The 23,222-nt window shown below is 48.0% G+C and overlaps 1 protein-coding gene across 2 annotated transcripts in view; it reads left to right on the top strand.

The window, feature by feature from the left end:
* LOC144830993 (solute carrier family 26 member 10-like) overlaps positions 1 to 23,222 on the top strand; it is a 482,105-nt gene that overhangs the window by 247,447 nt on the left and 211,436 nt on the right. The window lies entirely within an intron of this gene.

Below are 23,222 nucleotides of genomic sequence, written 5' to 3'. Positions count from 1 at the left end.
CGTGGGCCCTGGGTGTTGGGTGATCCAGGTATGGATGGAGGTCCCTAATCAAATCCAGAATGGTTCTGGGGTGCAGCCTGTACCTCTGCAGTATCTCTGGCTCAGTCAGTTGAAATAGGGTGATCCTCTGCCTGTAGACCTGCTCCTCCCTCATCCAGACCCTCTCTCCTGTCGCCTGTAGCCGTAGCCGCCGCGCAATGACATTAAATGCCGCCATTCTTGCAGTACTGTTGCATTTTGGGGCCCTTTTTATAGGCTGCACCTGGTTACCACCTGCTTTCAATCCATGGTAAATACCGACTCTTAAATACCGAATTTCATCGGATTCGGTATTTTTTCCCTTTCCTACATCTCGATGGCCCTTTTTTACCATTTCTTATTTTCCGAATCGGTAAATAAGAACTCGGTAAATAAGGATTCGGAGAATTACGATTCGGAATTATACCGACTCTTATTTACCGATTCTGAACTTTTCTGGCACCTACATCTCAAATTCCAAAAACCGGTCGGAAACAGTCGAAATTACCAAATTTCGGCCGTTACCGACCGGTATTTGGCGACCTACATCTGGCCCTTAGTCCTTTCCATATGGCAATTACAATGACATTTGGTATACAGTCAACATACATCACAGTTCAACAGATTAGCAGGCTGTTGATGTCCAATTATTGTAGATTAACGGACATTCATTGAGCTATCAAATTTGGACTATCCATCCAGTTGAGAAACATTTCTATAAATATTATGCTGTTGCATCTTCAACACTGCAGTATTCTTTTTTTTTTTTAAAGTACTTATTTTAGGTTTTACAGAACATTCAAGAGACTTAGTTCTTTCCATATGGCAATTACAATGACATTTGGTAAACAGTCAACATACATCACAGTTCAACAGAGTAGCAGGCTGTTGATGTCCAATGACATCATGTTATTGGTCCATCCCCACTGCGGCCCCACGTCCAACTCACCCGTCTTACACTCACTTGCAATAAGATCCCGTAGTTGTCAACCATAGTCACTCCCCCACCGTATCAGCTCACTACACCATAAGATTTTGAGAACACCAGGCCTGCCCCTATACTACTGTTCAGCAGGACTGTCCGCCCTCCCCTCTCGGTCAGCAGCGTCAACTGATGTAGTATCCCCATCTCTAGTTGCCATATATGTTTTGTACATCTCCCCGAAGTTCTTAGGTCTACTATGTGGTGGGAGAAGGTCACTGAAGGTCTCAGTTTGTGTGCTACAGTACATCATGTGTCTCGACCACTGAGCTATCGTGGGGATTGGGACTCGTGACCAACCCATCGCTACCCTGCGCCTAGCTAGTAGCAAGCCCATGTCAACCAACCTGCGGACCCCTTTTGGTACTGACTTGGAGTAACCCAACAGGGCCAATGCAGGCTCTGGGGAAAGTGTCACCTGTCCTAACTCCTTAAAGACTAAATCCCAAAATTTGGATATCCCCGAACAGAGCCAGGCCAAGTGAAAAATATCAGCCGTCTGAGCACTGCAGTCTTTGCAATCCACCCCATCCCTCAGTCCGTATCTACATAATCTCTCTGGAGTGTAATAGACCCTATTTAGATACTTAAAGTGAATCAATCTATGCCTACCATTTAAAGAAATGTGCTTCGTGCTGTCACAGTGGTACCCGGGATATTCAGCAATGCTTGCCTTGTTCTGTGGAACTGAAACAGTGAGGAGGGTTACTTTGGAATTTCCGGCCCCCATTTCCGCCCAGCTCTTATCTGTGCTTCCCTCAAACAGGTTCCTTATTGTCTGCGCTCCTATTGAGTTAAGAACTCGCATAACTCCCTTCTCTCTGCACGGAGGTAGCCATTGGCACCAATCCAGCAGTGCTGATGGGGAGTACAAGATAGCACCCACCTGCAGCTTTAGCAGGTGATGCCAGGCATGTTTGGTAGCATTCACTTAGTCGAGGATCCCCGTCCTACGATCCGCAGGTGTAAACAGCACAGCTGGCAATGGGAGCGGGGATGCTACTACCGTCTCTATGCGTAGATGAGGCGTATCTGCGGAGCCATGCATCCAATGGTAAGCGTGTGCGCTCTGTGCTGCCCTGTAATATAGGTCCAGGTCTGGCGCGGTCAGCCCTGCCATGTGGCACAGTAATGTAAGCACGTTCCATCTAACCTGCACTTGCTTGCCGGCCCAAGTTAATTTAATCATCAACGATGTAAGCTGATGAAAAAAGGAGCTAGGGAGTACCAAAGGTATGTTAGTAAAGAGAAATAGAAAACGGGGCAATATTACCATTTTCATAAAGGAAACTCTACCCAGTAAGGACAGTAGCAGTCGAATCCAGCTCTCCATCTCATCTTCTAATTTGCTGAACGCCACCCCGTAGTTTTCCCTGAATACCACTTCAGATTCAGTGTGGATTTTGATACCTAGGTACCAAAGCGGTTCCGTTGACCATCGCAACGGGTAGTCAGGCTCGAATGGGATCGTGGCTGGTGTGAGGGGGAATATTATAGACTTTGGCCAATTAACACGGAGTCTAGACGCCACTCCAAATCTCACTACTTCTCGCAATACTGGGGAGAGATTACATTCTGGGTGGCGCACATACAGCAGCGTATCGTCCGCGTAGGTGGATACAATTAACTCGTAACCCGTAAATCTTATACCCCTATATCTGTGGTATTCGCGTAGCGCACAAGCTAAAGACTTGAAAACCAAAGCATATAATATTGGTGACAGTGGGAAACCTTGCCGCTTGCATCTAGTCACATATATAGTATCCGTCACCAGATTGCCAATTTTGACTCTAGCTGTGGGAGCATTATATAACACCCCTATCATCTGTAAAAAGACACTCCCCAGCCCTATCCTCGTCAGGACCTGCAGCATGAAGGGCCATTCTACAGAGTTGAAGGCCTTCTCCATGTCGAGGAAAATTGCCACCGCCTTTACCTCCGGTCGAGGGTGTTGTATCGTACCAAACACCGTTCTCAAATTGTATGTTAAATTTCTACTTGTGACGAATCCCGCCTGCTCTGGAGCAACCAGCAGCAGAACCAGAGGGACTAACTGATTCACCAGTATTTTCGCAAAAATGTTAGTGTCCACATTGATCAACGAGAGTGGGCGATAGGTTGCGTACTCGTCCGAAGGTTTGTCTGACTTCAAAATCACAACAATAATCGCCTCCCTCATTGAGGGGGGCATCACACCTGTCACACACATTTCTTCAAAGAGTGTGACTAACTGCGGCACTAGCAAGTCCTTGAGTGCTTTGTAGAACGTTACAGTGAGGCCATCCACTCCAGGCGCGCTACCTGATTTCATGTCTGACAGAGCCATGGTGATTTCATCTACCTCCAGAGGCCGCATAACATATTCAGAGTGTTTGTTCGTTAGCCAATATTTAACAACAAGGGGTGGTGATGGACAGAGTTTCTGAATTAAGCAGAATACTCTCACCCAGTCAAGAGATAAGGGCTAGATCCAACACCGTTTTTTAGCTCACTGCGCCATCCCAGTTCAGAACCTGGCTATATGCAAATTAGTCTGTTCCTGTCCCAGTGCATGATGGGAACAGGGCAAACCAAACTACCAAGCCAATTCTTACACTGGGAAGGAAACAAGCTTCCGGGGACCGGTTTCTGCCATTTCAGGCGTCGTCGGCCCGGCTTGCTTGAATCCTGATGGTGCAATGAGCAAGGGACTCACATCTGAGTATACCCTTCCACGCTTAGGGTGGACAAAATATTTAACAACAAGGGGTGGTGATGGACAGAGTTTCTGAATTAAGCAGAATACTCTCACCCAGTCAAGAGATCAGGGCTAGATCCAACACCGTTTTTTAGCTCACTGCACCATCCCAGTTCAGAACCTGGCTATATGCAAATTAGTCTGTTCCTGTCCCAGTGCATGATGGGAACAGGGCAAACCAAACTACCAAGCCAATTCTTACACTGGGAAGGAAACAAGCTTCCGGGGACCGGTTTCTGCCATTTCAGGCGTCGTCGGCCCGGCTTGCTTGAATCCTGATGGTGCAATGAGCAAGGGACTCACATCTGTGATGGATCAAGCCCTGATCTTTGCACTGGGTAAGAGTGGTCTGCTTAATTCAGACACTCTGTTCATCACCACCCCCTTTTCTGAATCATTTTGTCCTCCATAAGCGTGGAAGGGTATACTCAGACATGAGTCCCTTGCTCACTGCTCCATCAGGATTCAAGCAAGCCGGGCCGACGCCGCCTGAAATGGCAGAAACCGGTCCCCGGAAGCTTGTCTCCTTTCTGGTGAAGAATTGGCTTGGTAGTTTGGTCTGCCCTGTTCCCATGATGCACTGGGCCAGGGACAGACTAATTTGCATATAGCCAGGTTCTGAGCTGGGATGGGGCAGTGAGCTAAATAACGGTGATGGATCAAGCCCTGATCTTTGGACTGGGTAAGAGTGGTCTGCTTAATTCAGACACTCTGTTCATCACCACCCCCTTTTCTGAATCATTTTGTCCACCATAAGCGTGGAAGGGTATACTCAGACGTGAGTCCCTTGCTCACTGCTCCATCAGGATTCAAGCAAGCCGGGCCGACGACGCCTGAAATGGCAGAAACCGGTCCCCGGAAGCTTGTCTCCTTTCTGGTGAAGAATTGGCTTGGTAGTTTGGTCTGCCCTGTTCCCATGATGCACTGGGCCAGGGACAGACTAATTTGCATATAGCCAGGTTCTGAGCTGGGGTGGGGGCAGTGAGCTAAATAACGGTGATGGATCAAGCCCTGATCTTTGGACTGGGTAAGAGTGGTCTGCTTAATTCAGACACTCTGTTCATCACCACCCCCTTTTCTGAATCATTTTGTCCACCATAAGCGTGGAAGGGTATACTCAGACATGAGTCCCTTGCTCACTGCTCCATCAGGATTCAAGCAAGCCGGGCCGACGATGCCTGAAATGGCAGAAACCGGTCCCCGGAAGCTTGTCTCCTTTCTGGTGAAGAATTGGCTTGGTAGTTTGGTCTGCCCTGTTCCCATGATGCACTGGGCCAGGGACAGACTAATTTGCATATAGCCAGGTTCTGAGCTGGGATGGGGCAGTGAGCTAAATAACGGTGATGGATCAAGCCCTGATCTTTGGACTGGGTAAGAGTGGTCTGCTTAATTCAGACACTCTGTTCATCACCACCCCCTTTTCTGAATCATTTTGTCCACCATAAGCGTGGAAGGGTATACTCAGACATGAGTCCCTTGCTCACTGCTCCATCAGGATTCAAGCAAGCCGGGCCGACGACGCCTGAAATGGCAGAAACCGGTCCCCGGAAGCTTGTCTCCTTTCTGGTGAAGAATTGGCTTGGTAGTTTGGTCTGCCCTGTTCCCATGATGCACTGGGCCAGGGACAGACTAATTTGCATATAGCCAGGTTCTGAGCTGGGATGGGGCAGTGAGCTAAATAACGGTGATGGATCAAGCCCTGATCTTTGGACTGGGTAAGAGTGGTCTGCTTAATTCAGACACTCTGTTCATCACCACCCCCTTTTCTGAATCATTTTGTCCGCCATAAACGTGGAAGGGTATACTCAGACATGAGTCCCTTGCTCACTGCTCCATCAGGATTCAAGCAAGCCGGGCCGACGACGCCTGAAATGGCAGAAACCGGTCCCCGGAAGCTTGTCTCCTTTCTGGTGAAGAATTGGCTTGGTAGTTTGGCCTGCCCTGTTCCCATGATGCACTGGGCCAGGGACAGACTAATTTGCATATAGCCAGGTTCTGAGCTGGGATGGGGCAGTGAGCTAAATAACGGTGATGGATCAAGCCCTGATCTTTGGACTGGGTAAGAGTGGTCTGCTTAATTCAGACACTCTGTTCATCACCACCCCCTTTTCTGAATCATTTTGTCCGCCATAAGCGTGGAAGGGTATACTCAGACATGAGTCCCTTGCTCACTGCTCCATCAGGATTCAAGCAAGCCGGGCCGACGACGCCTGAATTGGCAGAAACCGGTCCCCGGAAGCTTGTCTCCTTTCTGGTGAAGAATTGGCTTGGTAGTTTGCTCTGCCCTGTTCCCATGATGCACTGGGCCAGGGACAGACTAATTTGCATATAGCCAGGTTCTGAGCTGGGATGGGGCAGTGAGCTAAATAACGGTGATGGATCAAGCCCTGATCTTTGGACTGGGTAAGAGTGGTCTGCTTAATTCAGACACTCTGTTCATCACCACCCCCTTTTCTGAATCATTTTGTCCACCATAAGCGTGGAAGGGTATACTCAGACATGAGTCCCTTGCTCACTGCTCCATCAGGATTCAAGCAAGCCGGGCCGACGACGCCTGAAATGGCAGAAACCGGTCCCCGGAAGCTTGTCTCCTTTCTGGTGAAGAATTGGCTTGGTAGTTTGGTCTGCCCTGTTCCCATGATGCACTGGGCCAGGGACAGACTAATTTGCATATAGCCAGGTTCTGAGCTGGGATGGGGCAGTGAGCTAAATAACGGTGATGGATCAAGCCCTGATCTTTGGACTGGGTAAGAGTGGTCTGCTTAATTCAGACACTCTGTTCATCACCACCCCCTTTTCTGAATCATTTTATCCACCATAAGCGTGGAAGGGTATACTCAGACATGAGTCCCTTGCTCACTGCTCCATCAGGATTCAAGCAAGCCGGGCCGACGACGCCTGAAATGGCAGAAACCGGTCCCCGGAAGCTTGTCTCCTTTCTGGTGAAGAATTGGCTTGGTAGTTTGGTCTGCCCTGTTCCCATGATGCACTGGGCCAGGGACAGACTAATTTGCATATAGCCAGGTTCTGAGCTGGGATGGGGCAGTGAGCTAAATAACGGTGATGGATCAAGCCCTGATCTTTGGACTGGGTAAGAGTGGTCTGCTTAATTCAGACACTCTGTTCATCACCACCCCCTTTTCTGAATCATTTTGTCCACCATAAGCGTGGAAGGGTATACTCAGACATGAGTCCCTTGCTCACTGCTCCATCAGGATTCAAGCAAGCCGGGCCGACGCCGCCTGAAATGGCAGAAACCGGTCCCCGGAAGCTTGTCTCCTTTCTGGTGAAGAATTGGCTTGGTAGTTTGGTCTGCCCTGTTCCCATGATGCACTGGGCCAGGGACAGACTAATTTGCATATAGCCAGGTTCAGAGCTGGGATGGGGCAGTGAGCTAAATAACGGTGATGGATCAAGCCCTGATCTTTGGACTGGGTAAGAGTGGTCTGCTTAATTCAGACACTCTGTTCATCACCACCCCCTTTTCTGAATCTGTTCGTTAGCCAAGGCAGCTTTATGTGTGTTAGGTAGTCCAAGATTTCTGCTTCAGTGTCACCGCTGCGAGAGGTATACAGTTCAGAATAATATTGCTGAAACCTGTGTGCTATGTCAGTTTCTTTTGTCAGCGTTTCTCCCTCAGCTGTTTTGACCTCAGCTACTATTGATTTGTCCCGCCGCCTCTTTAGAAGTTGAGCCAAGATTGAACCTGGCCGTTCACCCTCACCATACGTGTGCTGTGGCATATTCACTGAGGTGCTTTATTTCGGCTTCAGCTGCATCATAATATTCTCCTAATTGTGTTTTAAACTCCTGTGCGATATTATCGTCAGCCCTTACCAGGAGTTGTTCCTCTAGTTTAGCAAGCGAACGTTTCAGATCTGAGAGTCTCTTGCGTAGCGCTCTGAGTACCCCAGAGTGCTTGGTCATGGTGCTACAGCGGATATACACTTTGAACGCCTCCCAGACCACGTGAAAACTGTCCACTACAGGCAAAGAACATTTCAATCGCCTCCACCAGTTCCTTCTTGAAGACAGTGTCTAGTAGAGAGTAGGGTGGGAATCTCCACGTAAACGTGGAAATAAATTTACGTGGGGTTTCTAGCACTAGCAATATTGGGGAATGATCCGAAAGGATGCAAGGAAGTACCTCGCAGACTCTGGTCTCCTCTCGCAACTGCCTGGCTGCTACCCAGCAGTCTATACAGGTATGTAAGTCATAATAAGCTGAGTAACGTATATCCCCCCCTTTTTCCGGGTATCTCTGACGCCACACATTACTCAAGTCAAACTGAACCATTGCATCTTCTACTGCGCATGTTGACGCCGTGACCTGCCTCACCGCCCCCGGGTCTGTCCTGCAGTGGATTCATTACTATATTGAGGTCGCCTCCCCAAAGTTGCTGCCCTTCCCCACGTGTGCGAACTTTGTCTGACAGTGATGTGTAAAAATTGGGATTGTCAAAGTGCGGGCTATATATATTAACTATAAGTAGGTCCATTCCTTTACCCCTACATCTGGAATTCACATAGCACCCTTCCTGGTCTGTGTCTAATGGTTTGAGCTTAAGGGAAGCCTTCGGGGTAAGCACGCCCCGCGCATGTGTGGTGAAGCCTGCTGCATGTATATTTCCCTGCAATCCTCTGCTGCGCAGCATATGGCTAGTTAGGGGAAGGTGTGTCTCCTGCAGGAGTGCCACATCAATAGTGTGTCTTACCAAGTAAGCCAATACCTTTCTAAGTTTCCTTTGGCCATTGAGGCTTCGCACGTTCCAAGTTAGCGTGTGAACCGTGCTACATGCTGCTACAGCACTGTGTTTACTAATGTCCTTCAAGGGGGTGTGTAGATTCTGCACAATTTTACCTGCCGCATGTACACATAGACCATGTGATTACCTTGAATATGTGTGAATACAGTGCGAAAGTTGCCGTACAACCGCAGTCTCAATGCCCTCCCTCACACCCCAGGCATGCCCCAACGGTGCTGTGGCGAAATTCCATCAAATATTCCCCATTCGCCATCCAATGTTCAGCTAATCAAAACAGAAAAACACTGAACTGAACCCCTCCCCCCCACCCAATATCTCTTCCAAGGTGTGTAGTACACTCTTGGGCGGATGTTGCTCGTCCAGCAGTGTAACTAGACTTAACAAGACTGGGTTCCCCCCCCTCGCCAACAGTCAAAGTTAGTGCATCTGCTATAGGATACCACCGCTCCTCGGCACCGCTATGTTGTTCCTTGCAAAAAGTAACTTATCGTGACTTTAACTAGATAGTGGCTACTCTATTCATAATACTGTTGCACAACTGACTTTTTGGGGACTCTCTAAATGTCCTTCTCACATCTAATCATTATGGATTTGCTATGGCAAACCCTGCTTGTCTTCTCAGACACCCCGAGTAGTAGTTCTCTTATCTGTAGTACATGTAGACCATTGTTCAGTCCTGATCGTCCATTTCACTGCCAGTTGCTTCCTCTAAGGAGTTCCGCTCCGGGCTGCACGCTTTTCTTTGGACCACTTCTTTAGGGATTTCTGCAGTGCTTTAGGGTCTGTAAAGATGTGTGACAGGCCCTGCTGATTGACTCGGAGTCTCGCCGGATACAGCATGGCGTAGTCCTAATTTTGATCTCATAGTTGACGCTTCTCCAGTATTAGGGTGTCTTTCATAGATTCACATGCTTGAATAATTCCCCGTCGTTGAAGAGGGAGTCCCACGGTAAATAAATAGTAGTACGAAACATAAATATATAAAATATATACATATGTATACATATAAATATATACATATATATAGATATCGAAATATACATAATAAAAAATAAAACCTTAAAGTACCATAGAACAACATTGGCCCATAGAAAGCATTGAGGGAGAAATCACTTTAGTAACATATCCATGTCATTATAATAGTCCACATTCCAGCCAATCAGGCTGTAGCACCCTCTAGAACCTTCTCCTCAGAAGCTCAAGTCCTCAGATTTTCTACCACACGTCGTGTGAAGGGAGTCTCCCTGAGCTCTGCTCAGTTTTCTTCGTTTTTTCTAACCTTCAGAACTTCAAGACCATGTCTTCAACTAAAGATACTTTATTCCGACCCTGTTCTGCCTGTGGAAAACGTCGTCTTTTCTCTGAGGACCCTCATAAAAAATGCATCTACTGCTTATACCAGGACCATGAGGTGAGAAGTTGCAAATTTTGCAGAACATTTTCTTCTAAGACCCTAAAGGATAGAGAGGCCCGTCTCCTTCTGTGGCTACAGAGGTTGAAGACTTCAGACAACCCTGTGTCTGATATAGAGAGTGTGTCTTCCTGCCATTCTAAGACCTCTCTGAAGCGTGGGTCTGAGACTGAGATTCCTTCTCCTTTTCTAAAAAAGAAGAAGCTTGTGGACGCTCCAAAGTCCGTCTCCCCACGGGATCTTCCGGCCTCTTTGCCTGCGGGACCTAGTTCTCTGGCGTCGCAGATCCACACTGTGCCCTCGTCCTCCAAAACGAGTGCCAGCTCATCTACGAGCTCGTCGACGACGACGGGATCCGTCGACGTTATACCTACTTCGACGACGACGACTACATCGTCGACGATGGTCCAGAAGGTCCGGCCTATTTCGTCCATTGTTAAGATTTCGTCGACGGCGAAGAAATCCGTCTCCTCGACGACCCTCCCGAAGCGTCATTCATCGACGAAGACTTTGTCGATGCGTCATGTCTCGTCGATGCTACCTGTTTCGTCGACGGTACCCTTGTCGACTTCGAGTACCCCGCCGACGACAGTTTCGTCGACAGTGGCTCCGTCGACCCTGAAGACTTCGTCGACGACAACAATATCTTCGTCAGCGCCAACGTCGTCGATGGCAACCTCTTCGTCGACGCCTGGAACATCGTCGACAAAATCCTCGATGACGACTCCGACAACGCGGTCGTCGACGGGACCGTCGACGGCGCATTATTCTTTGGCGACTGCGACCACCTTCACAGTGGTGACAGCTACAACTGTTAAACATCCTGCTCCGTTGGTTTTGAGCCCTGTTCAACATGGATCAGGTCCACCTGCTCAACTATTTGCGTCTGCAGAGGAGGACTCTTCAGATGGCTCATATGCAGATGACACCTTTCGTGCTGCAAGTAGCCCGTCAGAGCTACATATCAAATACCAGGACTATGATGATGATGAGCGGGAGTCACACATCTCAGTTCCAGATGACCCACTTGATGCTGACCATGATGTTCCTATGGCTCAGTTACCAATGTCTATGATCACCAACCTTCAACATATGCTGGACGATTATAATCGTCGTTTTCCACCTTCTTCGCAGGCCTCTCCACGCCTCCTTCAATACAGGCGCCACTTCAGGTTGCACCGGCCCAGTCACCAGTTCCTCAGTGCCCTGATAATGATGATGACAATCACAACGATACGGACCAGGATGATGATGCTGTCCTAGCAGATTGGGACAATTACCAGACTAAGTCTCCGTCCCCTCCTCCTGCATCTCTTCTGGCATCTCCTCCAGTGGACATTGGAGGTTTTCACCTTTTGATGGCGAGAGCCGCGAAGCGTTTCCACTTGCCTATGGTTGTCAGACAGGAGGACTGTTTTCTTTATGACTTTAAAGATCAACCTCTAAAACAAGTGCATGCCATTCCTATTATTGATTTCATCTGGAAGGAAGGACTTAAACTCATGGAACGGCCTAATTCTGTTCCGGCCGTACTCCCACGCCAAGACAAAAAATATGAGGCTCCAGAAGATTCGCCTGCCTGCCTTGTTTCTCAACCAAAGCCAGGCTCCGTAATTACGCAGGCTGCCCAAAAGAGGTCGCGCAATCCGGCTTCTCCTTTAACATCCCCGCCGGACCAGGAAGGTCGTCGCCTGGATACCATTGGCAAAAAGTTCACCACAATGGCTGCGACTACAGTCAGGGTGGCAAATTCCTTAGCCATCCTCGGCCGAAACGACCGACAAATGTGGTCGGAGATCGCAGCTTTGGTCGACCTGATTCTTGAATCCTCCAGGGCGGAGGCACAAAAGATCCTGCAAGAGGGTGAGAAAATTTCATCGGAAATCATAGACTGCGCAATCGATATTTCCTCTACAGGCTTCAGACAACTGGCAGGCGCTGCAGTCTTAAGAAGGCAAGGCTGTCTTAAAACTACGTCCTTTTGGCCTGAGGTGCAAGCTAAAATACTCTACTTGCCCTTTGATGGAGAGTCCCTCTTCGGCAAGCATGTGGACGATGCCTTTGAGTCCATCAAGAAGGATACGGACACTGCTCGCGCCCTTGGCTCTCTCCAATACCGGAAGCGTACATTTTGTGGAGCACGTGGCAGGGGCACGTCCTCCAATTTTCGCGGCACCTCCCAATACCGCTCCTATGGTGAGAACAGACAGCGTTACACCAACCAGAGTCAGACTAGACAGACTGATTCCAGACCATATAGGAGGAAATCCGCCTACAGAGGAGGTAACTCCTCCAAAAACAATGACTTTCTAACCGCCAAGTCTTATCCTGCTCTGAAGATTGGAGGTCGAATCTCCCAAAACTTTTACAATTGGTCAAAAATAACATCAAAATCGTTGGGTCTTGGATGTGGTTTCAAGAGGCCACGCTCTCGAATTTCTCAAGTTTCCTCCCAACCGCCCTCCATCTGGTCCTCCTCCAGCACACTTCAAGGAACTGTTTGCACAAGTTGCAGTTATGATTAAAAAAGGAGCAGTCGAAGTGGTTTCTCGATTACAACACGGGACGGGCTTTTATCCCCGATTTTAGACCTCCGAGCCCTCAACAAGTACATCAAGTCCCAAACATTTTGAATTCTGACTCTGTTGGAAATCTTACAGTTCCTAAACCCAGAGGAGTTCCTCTCCACAATCGACCTCCAAGATAGGGACCTACTTTCATGTGCCGATCCATCGAAGACACAGAAAGTACCTCCGTTTCAAAGTAGGAACAAATCACTTCCAATTCAAGGTTCTACCTTTTGGCCTTCGTTCCGCTCCGAGGGTCTTCACAAAGATCATGGCTCCAGTAGCGGCTTATCTACGCCTACGGGGCATACAAATTTACCCCTATTTAGACGACTGCCTGATAAAGGCCCCAACCTTTCTCGCAGCACAACAACACACTCAGACTTGCCTGTCAGTCTTCAACAACTTGGGTCTTTCCATCAACTACGAGAAGTTGCATGTCCTTCCGGCACAACAAAGAGTCTTTCTGGGAGCATTAATCAACACAAATCTAGCAAAGGTGTTTGTTTAGCTAGAGCGCTGAGCTCGCATTGCCAAATTGGTGGCTCTTCTACGCTCAAAAAAGTCTGCTTCTGTCCGGATATTAAAATCCTTTCTGGGCATGGCCTCGTCCTGCATACCATTGATCCCCAATTGCAGGTTACGCATGAGAGTACTGCAAGAAGAACTAGACAACAATGGCGGCAAGTCTCAGGAACGTTCAACGACAAGGTCTACATGACCCCTCGCATTCAGGAAGCGTTGGAATGGTGGGCTCACCCTCCCAACATTGCACCAGGGTGAATGTTTCAGGAAACAGCCCCCACGCTTACCCTCACAACGGACACTTCCTTAGAGGGTTGGGGCGCACACCTCGAAGGGTTGTCAGTCAACAGCAAATGGACTGCGGACCAACGCAGGTGGCACATCAATCGCCTGGAACTCTTGGCCATTTTTCTCATCCTGAAATCCTTCCGTCTGCTGGTGGAAGGAGAGTCACTGTTGGTGCGTACGGACAACACCACCAGTATGCACTACCTCAACAAGCAAGGGGGTACGATATCTCCTCTGCTCTCCAGACAGGCACAGCAGATCTGGGAATGGGCAATACAACATCGAGTCCATCGGACTGCTGTTCACGTACCGAGCATCTCCAACGCCCTTGCAGACTCTCTCAGCAGATCTGCCACGGACAACCACGAGTGGGAACTCCATCAGCCAACTCTGGAGTATGTCTTTCGCCAGTGGGGCCACCCGGAACTGGATCTTTTTGCGATGCCACTCAATTGCAAAAGCCTATGCTACGCAAGTTGGCATCCCCACAAAGGGTCGAGCGGGAATGCATTTTCGATCAACTGGTCGAAAGAATTCATATACACTTTCCCGCCGATCCCTCTCATACCTCGCCTCCTGCACAGAATGAGAGCACAACCATGTCACATCCTGTTAATTGCGCCCAGGTGGCCGCGTCGACCATAGTTCACGGACCTTCTTCTGCTTTCTCAGTGCGTTCCGATCCCTCTTCGGCCCCTGCCTCACCTTCTCACCATGAACCACGGACAGATCTGCCATCCAGACCCGGTATCTCTCCAGCTTCACGCTTGGAACCTGAGAACCATGAGTTTGCCCATCCGAATATTACTCCTGACTGTAGAGAGGTCCTTGCTCATGCACGGGCTCCTTCAACCTTCAAGACCTATAAATTGAAATGGAAACGGTTTTGTGTTTGGTGCCACTCGGAAAACATTGATCCTATGCTCGCCACCTCTGAGCAAATCTTGCCTTTTTTCCTCCTTTTGGCGAAGTCGGTACTTTCACATTCCACTCTCAAAGTTTTCCGGCCTGCACTTTCACGCTTTCGCCATGATGGTTCCACATCTCTGTACTCCTCTCGGATCATTCGCCAGTTCTTTAAAGGTCTGTTCCGGATGTTTCCACCTATCCGGCGTCCGCCACCTTCTTGGCGCCTGAATCTTGTCTTGGCCCAGCTTCTCAAGCCTCCATTCGTACCAATCCACTCAGCGGATTTGAAATTCCTTACTTGGAAGGTTTGCCTCCTCCTCGCACTTACGTCTTCCAGGCGAGTGAGCGACATACAAGCTTTTACCATTCAGCCACCATTTCTTCAGTTTTCAAAGGACGCTGTTATCCTACGTACAAACCCTAAGTTTATACCAAAGGTTCCATCAGACTTCCACCTTAACGAACCTGTACTACTCAAAACTTTTTTCCCTAACCCTCAGTCTCCCGCTGAGCGTACTCTTCATTCACTCGACTTGAAGCGATGCCTCAAATTCTACCTCCAACGCACTGCTGGCTTTCAAAGGTCAGACCAACACTTTGTGGCCTATGGGCGGATGCGCAAAGGACATCTGGTCACTAAACAGACCATCACTCGTTTGATTTCTTCTGCCATCTCCTTCTGCCATCAACGAGCTGGCAAGCCTCTTTCTGCTCCAGTGCGAGCACACTCGACGAGAGCAGTAGCATCCTCTACTGCCCTGTTTGCTGGAGTGCTTCTACATCAGATCTGCAGGGCGGCAACGTGGTCCAGCAGGCACACGTTCACGAGGCACTACTGTCTGGAGACAGCTACCGCTGCGGACGCTACTGTGGGTCAAGCGGTGCTGCGAAATCTCTTCTAATAAAGGTGAGCCTCTGTTGCTTCCCGCCTCCTGTCATAAAAGGTTTTCTTGTGCAATTAATGCAATGTTTCAAATGTGTATTTATATGATTGCCCTTTTCATTATTGCCTTTTATAACTCTACTTGTTATGGCTTACTGCTTTCTATTCTTATTCAAGCATGTGAATCTATGAAAGACACCCTAATACAGGAGAACAAAAGTTAGTTACCTGTAAACTGTGGTTCTCCAGTATTGGTGTCTTTCATAGATTCACATGCGACCCACCCTTCCTCCCCTCAGAGGCTCTCTTCTACTCATGCACTCTTGGTCACTCTTGTGCTACGAAAATCTGAGGGCTTGAGCCTCTGAGTAGAAGGTTCTAGAGGGTGCTACAGCCTGAATGGCTGGAATGTGGACTACTATAATGACATGGATATGTTACTAAAGTGATTTCTCCTTCAATGCTTTCTATGGGCCAATGTTGTTCTATGGTACTTTAAGGTTTTATTTTTTATTATGTATATTTCGATATCTATATATATGTATATATATTTTATATATTTATATATCTTACTACTATTTATGTACCGTGGGACTCCCACTTCGACGACGGGGAATTATTCAAGCATGTGAATCTATGAAAGACACCAATACTGGAGAACCACAGTTTACAGGTAAGTAACTTTTGTTCTTCAGTGGTGCAAACTGTCTGCGCGCTTCCTGCACTCGGGTCGTGAAGTCCGGGTATAAAGAGATACTGGAGCACTCGTACTGCAGTGTTTGTTTCTCCCTGGCTACTTTCAGTGCCAAGTCCCTGTCCCGGTAATTCAACAGCAAAACGCGCTTCGAAGAAGATACATTTTCTGCCACTATTGGTTTTTATTGTGTTTTTTTTATAAAAATGTCATTCATTTATTGAATATTACGGTCGATCTAAGATTGCATTTGATGTTTTTTATGAATGAAAATCATTTTTTATAATTGAATTCAATCAATTTGAAATTAGAAATACCTTTTTATCCAGTATTAGGGTATCTTTCATAGATTCACATGCCTGAATCATTCCCCGTCGTCGAGGCAGGAGTCCCACAGTAAATAATATATATAATAGCAGTGCCTAAAATTTCTTGTAGTAGGCTGGAAAAGCCCAAAGGCCTAACTAGGCCTCAAAACTTAGCAGCCTATCTACATCATTATGTAAAAAGACCTGAAATAGTAGCCTCAGCCAATCAGCTGTCCTCACCCTCTAGAACCTTCCCAGCCCAGGCAGTTCTCCTCAGATTTTCACCGCACTTCGTGTGTGCCTACTCAGTTTTTTGATCTTCAAACCTTAAAATGTCGGAAAAGAAGGCTCTTTTCAAACCTTGTGGGACCTGCTTCAAGAAGAGAGTCCATGTGGATGACAAGCACTCGGACTGTATTTATTGCCAGCACCCTTCACATGTGGTGAAGGACTGTCGAATTTGCCGTACCTTCCCTCAGAAAACCATCAGGGATAGGGAGGCAAGGGTTCTTTTGTGGTTGAAGTCTTCATCCACAGATGATGAGGACAAAGCCTCTACTTCTAGCAAGAGAGCTAGATCCACAGAGAATGCTTCTCCTGAGAGACAGAAAAAGTTAAAAACCTCTCAGAAAGCTTCAGAACCCTCTAAGAGTGCACCGGCTTCTTCAACTGTGAGTACAACCCAGGCTAAGACTATCTCTCTGGTGTCTGTACCTACTACTACTTGGACTTCTACCTCCTCTTCTACTTCTATGGTTACCACTTCAGCTATTACGTCACCTTTGATGTCTGTACCACCATTGCTGTCTAAATCCAAGTTACCGTCGTCGAAATCCTTCTCAACGAAGGCCCCGTCGACTAAATCTACTGCTCCGTCGACGACCACAAGGCCGTCGTCGACGAAACCATTGACGTCAAAGGACTCGTCGTCGAAGCCACCATCGACGGCCTCGTCGTCCACGAAGACATCATCGACGGTCTCGTCGACGAAGAACTCGTCGACGAAAACTCCAACGTCGGACCCGTCGACGAAGGCCTCGTCGACGAAGACACTATCGACGGTCCCGACGACAAAGGCCTCGTCGGCGAAGACACCATCGACGGTCCCGATGACGAAGGACTCATCGACGAAGATACCATCGACGGTCCCGACGACGGGGGACCCGTCGACGACATCATCGACGGTTCCGACGACGAAGGACTCGTCGACGAAGACATTATCGACGGTCTCGACTACGAAGGACTCGTCGACGACGATACCAGTGACAGCCTCGTCGACGGCAAGATCTTTTACATTGACAGGACCGTCGACGGAGAATCCGTTTACCGGGACTTCTGCTCATCTAATGCATGGTTCCCCTCCAGCAAAGATACAATTCACTCATTTTCAAATGAAAACGTATAAAAGGCAGGATTATTCCCATATTTCTCCACTTTTGCCATCGCACATTTTGGAGACATACATGCAAGAAGAGTCGGATGAAGGGGAAGAGGATGATGGTCCCTTTGGGATTGCCCGTCACCCTTCTCAATTAAATATTAAATATCAGGAGGATGATGAAGAGGAAGTTCAAGAACAATATATGCATGACGTTTATTCAACACCATATCAGTCACCTCATACTAGACCCCCTCGGTCGGAGGACACGACACATTTACCAACTTCCTTAATACAGGATTTGCAGGCTATGTTGGCAGATTATGGCCAGAGATTTCCATCCAATGAAGGTGCGCCCGCTGGGTCACCTGTTCCAGTTGCTGTGCCAAGACCTCCGTCGCCAAGAGCTCCATTGTCGCCACAACAACATACTGCTCCACTTCCTCAAGTTGTAGACAGTTCTTCCAATGATGGTGAAGACAGCAGGGAAGAGGGAGAGTTACCGGATAACACTCCGGTGGATCCTTGGGAGGATTATATCATCCCTACGCCTTCTCCACCTCCTCCCCGTCCTTCAGACTCTCCACCTGAAGATATTGGGGGTTTCCACAATATTATGCAGAGAGCTGCTAATCGATTTGAGTTAGTAGTCACAGTTGAGCAGTCGGACTGCTTTTTACATGACTTTAAAGAGGGATATCGGAGAGTGGTCAGGGCCATACCTATTATTGATTATATATGGAAGGAAGGTCTCAACATAATGAAAACTCCAGCTTCCATTCCGGCAGTCTTGCCAAGGATAGACAAAAAGTATCGAGCACCATCTGATACTCCTGCTTGTTTAATCGGTCATCCTCGACCGGATTCGGTCATTTCTCAGGCTGCGCAGCAGAAGTCCAAAAATCCTTCTGCTCCCATTTCAACGCCACCTGACAAAGAGGGAAGAAGGCTTGATGCAATTGGAAAGAAGTTTTCGGCAAATGCAGCAGCATCCATTAAGGCTGCTAATTCATTAGCTATCCTGGCTCGTTATGATAGACAAATGTGGTCTGAGCTCACAGAATATCTTGAATTGATCCCGGAGGATCAACAGATGGAGGTGCGCAGAATTGTGCAAGAAGGCGAAAGGGCGGCATCAGAAATTATTGATTGCGCCCTGGACATTTCTAATACCAACTTTAGACAATTGGCTGGAGCAATTGTGCTTAGACGTCAAGGTTGGCTCAAGGCAACCACTTTCAGACCTGAGGTCCAAACCAAAATCTTGGACATGTCATTCGATGGTGAGTCATTGTTTGGGAAGCACATTGATGACGCTTTATTGGCTATTAAAACTGATACCGATACAGCTACATCTCTTGGAACCCTGCAATACAAGAGGGGGTCCTTTAGAGGAGCAAGGGGCCGTGGTTACTCATCAAGAGGCAATTATTCCAACCAACAAAATCGACAGTATCAATCTAACTACAACAAGCCCTATTACCAATCTTCTTACAGGCAGCCTGCCTCTGGTTCTTTCTCTCGGCAAGGAGGGAAACGGCGCTCAGGCAATCAAGGGCGAGATTCTAACAAGCGCCAATGAGCTTTGCCGGATGTCAGCCACTCACCTTTCCCTTCCCGTGGGCGCCAAGATTTCCGCCTTTTACCACCAATGGCGGAAGATAACTTCAGATCAGTGGGTCCTGGATTTGGTCAGCAAGGGACACACTTTGGAGTTTTTGCAGAAGCCTCCAACAACGCCGCCCAGGGGTCCCCCTCCCCCTCGTCTGCGCTTACTCTTCAAAGAAGCCTTAAAGATGCAACGCAAGAATGCGATAGAACGAGTCCCTCCTTCTCAAAAAGGGATGGGGTTTTATTCTCGCTTCTTCCTCGTGGAGAAAAATTCGGTAGAGTGGCGTCCGATATTGGATCAGCGCAAACTCAACAAATATCTAAAGAAACAGAGTTTCCGCATGGTGACGTTGAAGGACATTCTGAATTGTCTCAACGAAGGGGACTTTCTGGCTTCTCTGGATATGCAAGACGCATATTTCCACATCCCTATTCACCCGAACCACCGCAAATTCCTAAGGTTTCAAGTGGCCGGCGTCCATTTCCAGTTCAAAGTGCTCCCGTTCGGCCTAAAATCGGCCCCCAGAATATTCACCAAATGCCTGGCTCCAGTGGCTGCAATGTTGAGGTCCCTGGGAATGTAGGTGTTCCCATACCTCGACGACTGGCTGTTAAAAGGTCCAACCAGAAAATCGACAATGGAAGCGGTCAGCAGAACGCTTTCACTTTTCTCGAATTTAGGACTGACCCTCAATTCAAAGAAATCTCAGCTCCAACCTCGTCAACAATTGACTTTTCTGGGTGCAGTCTTGGACACATGCCAGTGCAAGGCATACCTGACACAGGAGCGACAAAACAAGCTCGTAAAACTAGCAAAACAGATATCCGCAAAAAAGTCACTTTCAGTTCGGATATATGCTTCCCTTCTGGGGATGTGTTCATCTGCGATCAACCTCATTCCTATGGCAAGACTCAGAATGAGACCGTTGCAGGAAGAGTTACTTCGTCAGTGGAAGCAGGTCGAGGGATCATTCGACGACCGCATCAAAGTCACTGTCAAAATGAAACAGGCTCTTCTCTGGTGGTCAAAGGCACACAACTTGTCGCCGGGCCTCACCTTTCTCCAAGAGATTCCGGAGTTTACCCTGACTACGGATGCGTCCATGGAAGGTTGGGGAGGTCACCTTCAGGACCTTCGGATCCAGGGAAGATGGTCTCATCAGTACCAACAGATGCACATCAACATCTTGGAACTAAGGGCCATTTTTCTTTCCCTACAAGCTTTTCTACCAAGGATTGTGAATTCGTCCGTGCTGGTGCGTACGGACAATACCACCAGCATGTTCTACATAAACAAACAGGGAGGGACGAAATCTCTTACCCTGTCACTGCAAGCTCAGGAGATGTGGGAATGGGCCCTAAGTCACGGCATATCCCTCAGGGCACAGCATGTACAAGGGATTCGCAACTCTCTAGCAGACAGTCTCAGCAGAACGTTTGTGGGCTGTCACGAGTGGGAACTCGAACAACATCAAGTAGAGAAAAATTTTCGGCTTTGGGGGAAGCCGACGCTGGATTTGTTTGCCACACAGCAGAACAGCAAGTGCCTGTTTTATGCCAGCAGATTCCCGGGACGGGGGTCAAGAGGAAACGCCCTCCTGATGAGATGGACCGGAATGTTTGCGTACGCTTATCCTCCGATTCCGCTCATTCCCAGGGTGCTGCAAAAGATGAAGAGGGAACACTGCACTCTCATCCTCATTGCTCCACGTTGGCCAAGGCAATTTTGGTTTCAGGAGCTTCTCCTACTATCTCAACAACCTCCGTTTCGGCTCAGACCGACAGTGTCGATGCTGACAAGAGAGGGAGGTCAAATCCATCATCCAGATCCTCAATCGCTGCACTTGCACGCTTGGCTCCTGACTTCCTAGAGTTCAAAGACCTAAACATCTCCTCGGACTGCAGGGAGATATTGTCGCAAGCATGTGCGCAAAGTACCATCAAAACATATCGTTTCAAGTGGAAGAGGTTCTGTTCATGGTGTGGAGATAATGAGGTTCATCCACTTCAGGCTCCTCCTGAAGCCATTCTTCCATACCTACTGTCATTGGCTAAGTCAGGTCTAGCCTTTTCTTCTATTAAAGTGCATCTGGCAGCAATATCCAGATTCAGGAAGAATTCCAACAAACCATCCTTATGTTCATCCTCTTTGATCAAACAATTCCTTAAAGGACTATTCCGGGCTATCCCTCCAGTTCGTCCTCCTCCTCCGGAGTGGGATCTTAATGTTGTTCTTTCCCAACTTCTGAAAACACCTTTTGAACCGATCCATAAAGCGGAACTGAAGTTTTTGACTTGGAAAGTTGCAATACTGTTGGCTCTTACTTCTGCTCGCAGAGTTAGTGAAATACAGGCATTCACTATTACTCACCCTTTTCTGCAATTCTCTAAGGACTTTGTTACGCTTAGGACCAATCCGAAATTCATTCCGAAAGTGCCAACTCAATTCCACATTAATCAACCGGTCAAACTCAGAACCTTTTTCCCGGATCCAAAAACTCCTGCAGAGAGGGTTTTACATTCTCTGGATGTGAAAAGGTGTTTGAAATTTTATCTGCAGAAAACAAAAGACATCCGTAAATCTACACAACTTTTTGTTGCCTATGGAAGAACCACCTTCGGTCAAGCTGTCACAAAAGCAACTATTGCCAGGTGGTTGTCTTCTACGATTACCTTCTGTCATGACAAGGCCAACAGACCTTTATCAAGGAAGGTCAAAGCTCATTCCACAAGAACAGTGTCGACATCTACGGCCCTTTTCGCTGGAGTGACGCTGGAGAACATTTGCCGAGCTGCTACTTGGAAAAGTGTCCACACTTTTACCGAACATTACTGTCTGCAGTCGGCGGTTCAGGATGACACAGCTGTTGGTGATGCAGTGTTGCAGCATCTTCTTCACTAAGGTTGGATAGCTTATAGTCTTTCTTATACTGCTTTAAAGTTTTCAGTTTTATAATGCTGTCCTATCAGTCATATTTTGAAGGTTTTGATGCATATGTTATGATAAACAGGTTTTGTACTCTATTACCTTCCTGGTTGAGTGGGGATAGATATATGTTTTTTCTTTGTCTCCCACCTTCCTCTATCGACAGACATGTTGTTACTGCTTGCTATTCTGATTCAGGCATGTGAATCTATGAAAGATACCCTAATACTGGATAAGAAAACGAGTTACTTACCTGTAACTACGGTTATCCAGTATTGGTATCTTTCATAGATTCACATGCACCCACCCTCCTCCCCGGTAGGGCAGTTCTTTCTATGGATACTAATTCTCACTTGTGCTGGGAAAATCTGAGGAGAACTGCCTGGGCTGGGAAGGTTCTAGAGGGTGAGGACAGCTGATTGGCTGAGGCTACTATTTCAGGTCTTTTACATAATGATGTAGATAGGCTGCTAAGTTTTGAGGCCTAGTTAGGCCTTTGGGCTTTTCCAGCCTACTACAAGAAATTTTAGGCACTGCTATTATATATATTATTTACCGTGGGACTCCCGCCTCGACGACGGGGAATGATTCAGGCATGTGAATCTATGAAAGATACCAATACTGGATAACCGTAGTTACAGGTAAGTAACTCGTTTTCTTATTGCTTTTTTTCTCTCCTTTGGCTTTACACTGAGTCTTGTTTTAATGATTACCCATTTTGCCATAGTATAATGTTTGACAAGCTTAATATTGCATAGTAATTTATTTTCGATTGTAGTGGCTTTTCCAACCCTGCCACGGTTCTTCACACGGCACTGCAGCAGGTCTGAGCTGCCTCCGCGTTTTCGCCCACAGAGAAAGCCTTCATCAGGCCCGGCGCCAGATTACATGCCGCTCGTCCGTCAAGCTGCTTGCGCGTCTTGCGCTTACTCCTTGCTGCCGGCCACAGCACTCAGCAGGGTCACCGCTTTCCCAGCAGCAGAGCGCCCCGCAACTGGTACCTGCTCCGTTGGCACACTGTGTTGTCAACCCTCCACCAGCAACGCCCTGTAACACAACCGCTGCTAGATGTCGGAGCTCCGCCCACCACCTATGGCAGTCCAAGGATCGCGGCCCAAGTCAGAGGTACACCAGGCTGAGGCAGCCAGCTCGCTCACTTGCAAAGTGTGAGGCTTCAAATTCGCTCACAATGCTCCTGTTACATTCCGGAGCTGGCGGC

This window comes from Lissotriton helveticus, chromosome 1_1, assembly GCF_964261635.1.
Source record: "Lissotriton helveticus chromosome 1_1, aLisHel1.1, whole genome shotgun sequence".
Taxonomy (NCBI): domain Eukaryota; kingdom Metazoa; phylum Chordata; class Amphibia; order Caudata; family Salamandridae; genus Lissotriton; species Lissotriton helveticus.
Note: the sequence above shows the minus strand (reverse complement) of the source record. Positions and strands in the feature narration are given on the sequence as shown.